Consider the following 7,164-nt stretch of genomic DNA (forward strand, 5'->3'; position numbering starts at 1 on the left):
GCGCAGAGGATCAGAGACAGAAAAATATTCTGGGTGTTCATGGAGATGAACATCAGAATGGGGATTAACCGCAAGTCGCGGTTATCGCCCACTTTCTATAACAGTGTGCAGAGCTTCGCAGAGTTCAAGGCGAACTTTCATCACGTGTACATTAGGGCAAGGAAGGACCCCGCGAAGGCATGGAAGGCAATACCTTATCTAGTGATGGACAATGTCGAATTCATCGCCCTTGAGTCGTGGCCGCTGGAGTGGCGCACTCCAGCCAGCTTCACAGTGGAAGCGGAAAAGTCCGCTGCACAGAGGAAAAAGGAGGAGGCAAGGCACAGTTGGCAGAGAAGAGAAGGAATGAAGCAGCATTAGCCAAGGTGCAGGAGGCGCGCGACGCTGCAAAGGTAGCAGAAGACTAGAAAAGGGTAATTGAGAAGGAGCGCGAGGGAGAAAAGTCACTTTGACCTGAACAGGAGACAGAAACGAAGAAAGGTGGTGCGGACCCATAGACAGTGTCCATACAGCTAAAGTGACATATCCCAAGAGAGCAGGTGGGGTCGTGGAAGATGTCAAAGGCCTCAAAGACTTCTTTCGACCTGATCACCCCCACTGAGGGGGATCTCCATGACATTGGGGAGATGGCCTGCAACGTCACCGTGGAGGCCCTCCAGTAGTTTGAGGAGGAACACCAAATGGTGTTGGGGGCCCTCCTAGTGCAAATACAGGAGTTTCAGGTGCGCACTCCACAGGCTGGTACTGTGTCAACCAGCCTCGCACTAGGCATGGCAGTGACTAAGGAAATGTTGCGTGCTCGCATGACCAAGGCTATAATGTTGCTAAAAGGAGCATTGGTTACAAAAGATGAGGCCGACAGGCCTATGGTCAATGTGCTGAAGGGAGTTGGAATAAATATGGCTACACTCCCTCGAGAGACGCTCTATGTTCTGCAAGATGGAGTGATTGCAAAACAACGAGCCAGGGAGGGTCGCACGCTCCAGGTCATGAGCGAGCAGCGTGATGAGGTAGTGGCGCGAAACTGACAGATTATGTAGGTGGTCGAGGATGCCTGCCAGATGGTCCCGGATTTGGCCATCCTAGCAGAAGACAAAGTCGAGGCACGCATCTGAAAACTCGCAGCAGGGGTCAGCGAGAAGAAGGAAGAGATGGCCAAGGTTCAGCTGGAGTTGAACCTTCAGATAGCCGAGCTCCGATTGAAGGAGCAACCTTCAACTCCACCAAAGGTGAAGGAACAATGCACCAGCACCATTACAGTAGAAATAGCGGAGATCAAAAGTGTAGTGAAAGACTGCACCCAGCTATTTGAGGAGTCTTCTGAGGTTCTCACTACTCTGCAGGAGGACTCGAACATACAACGCTTAGAAATGGAGGCACATGCACTACAGCAGAAGTACAAAAAATTCAAAGGGACCGTGCAGATGATGGCCCTTACACAGAGGCTCACGCGGATGCAGCAGGAAAAAGCGCTCAAGGAACAAGTAGATGTTGTGTGACATAAGGAAGTTGTTTTGAAGGTGCATGTACAACCATGGATTGATGAGGCATTCGTCATTACTGCCTCGATTGAAGCAAATCTCGCATAAATGCAGGGAATGCAGGAACAGATTCAAGGAAGCAGTTCAGAAACTGCGATCTCTGAATAGCACATTCAGGAAGTGCAGCAGGTAGCCGCTCAGTGCGCTGCCAATCTTCCAGTAGTCAAGGAAGAGTTGGGAGGTCTACGCGCAAAGATATCCGCACCGACAGAGGGACTCGAGGGCGAGTCAGGATGTTTGTGTTGGGGGCCTGTTGGGTGCAAGATCCCCCAAGGAAAGTTTTGGGGCCTAAAGCCTAGGTTTTGGCTAAAAATTGTAAATCTGATGTAAAGAATCCGCATTTTGTGGGCATGGAGCGCATAGCTTGTAAATGAGTCATAGGGTTTTCACCCTCAATTTTGTAATGTAATGTTGGCTGTAGAGATCTACCCATGGTTCACAGACCATGGGATTGTATAAATAGAGTGAGGCTCTAAGTTGTAAAAAAAAATCAATTTGAATAATCATGGAATAGAAGCATAGCAGAAGATCTAAGGGAAAAGTCGAGTCTTTGGGTCGTAGGGTAGGAGAAGGAGTTGCAGCTAATTGCGCAGAGGCCTAGTAGTCCGTAGCTGAGTGCGTGGACCCCTGCAGTTGAGTATGCAGGGTGAGTCGAGTTTGTAACTGTTGAAGCATTAATAAAGAGAAGTTTTACATCAATTCTATGTATTTATTTCCTATTTTTTGTATCGAATATATTGTGTATAAATTGCATTTTTGTTGTCTATATGGTGCGCAAACATATATAACTGTGTAGGTTAAGAGGATAAGTAAGATACGTGGAGTAACTTTGGGAAATAGTGCAGATCGCTACCATAGCAACGCGAAATCACCTCAGCCCCTAGTTCGGGATGAGCGAAGGATAATTATAGCAAATCGCGAAGGTATCTCAGGTTAGAACAATGCGTGAAGTAACCTGCGCAAAGGTAGGCACAGTTGAACTAAATCGACCCCTCGGGCATCTCAAGGGTGCGGAAACTTGGTTCCAGCATCCCCCCATACTGCTTCAGGTGAGACTTCAGTTCGTGCTCTGCAAACTGATGCCGAAAGGGCCAGTAGTGTAGGGATTTGTTTGGATAATTAACTCTGAACCTAGTTCAGGCCCCATCAAGCCAACAGCGTCCACTCAGCCAAAATGTCCGCACCCAAGAGAGCAGGTAGGGCAGCGAAAGAAGGCGAAGGATTCAAAGACTTCATTCGACCCAATCACCCTCACTGAGGGGGATCTACACAACATTGGCGAGACGGTGAGGGACGTCACCACGGAGGCCTTCCAGTGGTTCGAGGAGGAATACCAGATGGTGTTGGGGGCTCTCCGGGAACAGATACAGGAGTTACAGGTGTGCACTCCACAGGCTGGCACTATGTCAACCAGCCTCGCAGTAGGTACGTCCACGGCCAAGGAAATGCTCCGCGCCTGGATGACCGACACCATAGTGCTGCCAGATGGAGCACTCATTATAGAAAATGAGGTTGACGGGCCTATGGTCAGTGGGTTGAAAGGATTTAGAGTAAATATAGTTGCGCTCCCTCGGGAGAATCTCTATATGTTGCAGGATGGAGTTACTGCAGAACTACGAGCCATGAAGGGTCACGCACTCCAGGTAATGAGCGAGAAGCACATCAACATTAAACAGTTGAGCCTGTAGTGTGACGAGGTAGTGGCACAAAATAGAAAAATGGTACAGGTGGTGGAGGAAGCCTACCAGATGGTCTCGGAATTTTCCATCCAAGCAGAAGAACCAGTGGAGGCGCACGTCCAAAAATTACCAGCAGGGGTGCGCGAGGCAAAGGAAGAAATGGCCACGGTTCAGCTGGAGCTCAACCTTCAAATAGCAAAACTGCAATTCAAGGCGTAGCCTTCAACTCTGTCGAAGGTCAAGAAACAGTGCACCATCACGATTCTAGCAGTAATAACAGAGGTTAATAGTGCAGTGACAGACTGCACAAAGCTATTCGAGCAGTTGTTCGAGGTTCTCACCACCCTGAACATACAGCGCCTAGAGACAGAGGCGTGCGAGCTACAGCAGAGGTATGACAAAGTAAAAGGGACCATGCAAACGGTTTCCCTTACACAGAGGCTCGCGAGGATGCAACAGGCTAAAGCGCTCAAGGAGAAAGTGGATGTTGCTTAGCATAAGGAAGCAGTTTTGAAGGCACGCTTACAGCCGTGGATTGATGAGGCATACACCATTACAACCTCCATTGAAGCAAAGCTCATGCAGCTACAAGCAATGCAGGAAAGGATCCAGGGCAGCAGTTCAGCCACAACAGTCACTGAACAACGCATCGAGGAAGTACAGCAGGTAGTCACTCAGTGCGCTACCGAACTTGCAGTGATCCAGTCAGAGTTGGGAGGTCTTCGTGTAAAGATCTCTGCACCGATAGAGTGACTCGAGGTCAAGTCACGATGTTTGTGTTGGGGGCTTTTTGGGTGCGGGATATCCCAAGGAAAGTTTTGGGGCTTAGAGCACAGATTTTGATCAAAGATTGTAATTCTGATGTAAAGAATCCGCATTTTGTGGGTGCAAAGTGCATAGTTTGTAAAAGAGTCATAGGATGGTCCACACTTAGTTTTTTTATTGTAATGTCGGTTGTAGAGATCTACCCATGGTCCGCGGACCATGGGATTATATAAATAGAGCGAAGCTCTAAGTAGTTAAGAGAGGAATTGATAAGAAAAGATGAATATATGATGTATGCGGGATAGATCTGTGGAGCAAAGTCTAGTTTTGGGTCGTAGAGTAGGAGAAGGCTTTGCAGCTGAGTGTGCAGAGGCCTAGTAGTCTGCAGCTAAGTGTGTAGGGCAAGTCGAGTCTGTAACATTTGGAAGTATTAAAGAGAAGTTTCCTATCATTTATGTGTATTGATTTCCTATTTTAAGCATCTGTTATCTTGGGTATGAAATTCACTTCTAATACTTATATGATGTGTGAATGTGTATAATTGTATTGATTACGTGAATGCAAGATATAATATATGTTTACACGAAGTTAACTAAGATCTGTTAAGAAGATAAGTAAGATATGCGGTGTAGTTTGGGGAAACAGTGTAGTTCGGTGCCCTAGCAGTGCGAAAGCATCTTAGCCCCTAGTTAGGGCTGCATGAAAGAAGAATAACAGATCGTGAAGCTATTGAATGTTGGAACAATGCGTGAAATGACCTACACGAAGACAGACCTAGTTGGACTAAATCGACATCTTAGATATCTCAAGTGTGCGGAAACTTGGTTCTAGCATCCCCCCATACTACTTTGGGTGAGACTTCAGCCTTCGCTCCACGGGCTGATGCCGAAAGGGCCAGTAGTGTAGGGATTTTTTTGGCTAAATAACTCTGAGCCTGGGTCAAACCCCTATAAGCCAACACGTTATAAGAGGTAGGCCCTCTTATTCAATTCTAATCTAAGGAAATCTACATTAGACTGTCTTGTTTGTGGCTAGACCCACTCTCTTGGGCTAGAGGGATTGTCTATGTCCGTAGAGATAATTTTCCTACACCACATGATTAATAAGCTCTATTTCATGTAATTATGATGTGTCTATAAGTAAAAGATCTTGGATCAAGTTTGGTATTTGAGCAGGGCTTTGTCGATGTGAATTGCATGAGTATACGCTAACCCGGAACAAGCTGCGAAAATGAAAAGGAAAGCTTAATTACTTTGATCCCAAAGCAAGACGTGCAGAATGAAGAAGAAACATGGCCGATGAAGAATCTCGCTGGGAAGAGGAACGAAATTACCTCAAGGCATTCTAAAATGTGGCAGAGAAAGTGGATAAGTTGTTTTCAGAGTATGAGAAGGAAATTAGGCACGAGAAGAAAGATTTCGATGATAACAGATCAGTAAATCATGAAGGTGGTGGAGAAGATCCTCCTCCCTCTCCTTCTTCAAGTGATAGTTCTCATCACTCTAATCGAGATTCCAAACATACATCTAAGAAACCATTCTCCAAGCTAGATGTAAAGTTTGACCTACCCATGTATAATGGAGAGTGTAGTGCAAAAAAACTTAACTATTGGATAATACAGATGGAGGTTTACTATCAGATTCAGGAGATCTAAGAAGATGAGGCAAAGGTCCAGTTAGAATCTCTTCAACTGAGTAGCACTACTCTCGTTTGGTGGGAGAGAAAGTTGTAGAAGGACAGCAAAAGGTCGGGTAACCTTCTTTCCTCTTGGTCCAATTTTATTTCTACATTGAAAGACCAATTTTACCCTTTGGGTTATAAACAAAAGGCACTAATGGAATGGAAATATCTAAGGCAAGGTAAAGGCCAAATGTGAAAAGCGTCACTGAAGAATTTCAGAAACAAGCATTCAATTTGGGCATCTCATTAGATTCGCCTGAGACTGTAACTAAGTATGTTGGTGTGTTACATAGTTACATAAGACACTCATTGTTATTGTTCGAGCCTACTATGATTGATGTAGCCAACATAAAGGCCATTCATCTTGAAAGCTGAGGAAATAATGACAGAGATGATCAAGCCAAGAAAACACCATTCAAACCTCAACATGGAAAATTCCAAAGGAAAGGCAAGGGGAAGGATAAGAAGACCATCGCAGCCAAGAAAGGGGACAGAGCAATGCCATCTTGCACGCATTGCAAGAGAGAAGGTCATGACGAGGACCACTATTGGAAGCTACATCTGGAGCTGAGACCAAAGAGATTTAGTGGAAAGGGGAAGAAAAAGATAGTGGCAACAGCACAGTAGGACCTTGGATCAAACTCCAGCGACGAGACATTGATCACATCCGTGGGTGCAAGAGGTACTCTTTCTGTTAATAATAATTCTAATTTGATTGCAAGTACTAGTTCTTTGAATGAGCCTGTAAGTAATGAACGAAAGAGAATTGAATTATTCCACATTAGGGTTATTATAAAACACACAAAGGTGGAAACTTTGTTCGATTCAGGTTCCCAAGCAAACTTAATCTCAGAGTCCTTAGTTAAAAAGTTAGGCCTCGAAACTAAGCCTCATCCAAGTCCATACCTGCTTGGTTAGGTAAGAGATAAAGCAAAATTACAACCAAGTAGTGTAGCGCTAGATTTGTTATTGCTTCCAAATGAGTTGACGAGGTAGAGTTAGATGTTGTACCTTTGGATATTTGTGAAATCATCATGGGAAGTCTGTATCTATATGACAGAAAAGCAGTCTTCTTTCTGCATGAAAATAAATACCACCTCACGAAGGATGGGGTAGAATATATAGTCATATCTCATCATATGAAAATTAATGCTAGCCTGGTAAGTGCAGGACAGGTTAAATGACTGGTTAATTCTAGTAAAGGGTGCATGCTCATGATGGTGAGAGCAAAAGAGGCCAATACAGCTGACGCTTTCAAAGGTTGTGATCCTGATCATAAGAAATAATTTTTAGAAATTATTTCTGACTATGATGGATTGTTTCAAGAACCAAGAGGATTTCCCCCAAAATAGGAAATCCAACATGAGATCCATTTACAATAGGATGCTCCTTTACCAAATATTGGCATGTACGAGACGGTTTCTATAGAGATGGAGGAGATCAATAAATAGGTGCAGGAATTGCTAAATCAAGAGGTCATCAGATAGAGTTCTTCTCTG

Source organism: Pinus tabuliformis, chromosome 7, assembly GCF_031772625.1.
Source record: "Pinus tabuliformis cultivar Carrire ecotype Pingquan chromosome 7, CPIR1, whole genome shotgun sequence".
Classification (NCBI taxonomy): Eukaryota; Viridiplantae; Streptophyta; class Pinopsida; order Pinales; family Pinaceae; genus Pinus; species Pinus tabuliformis.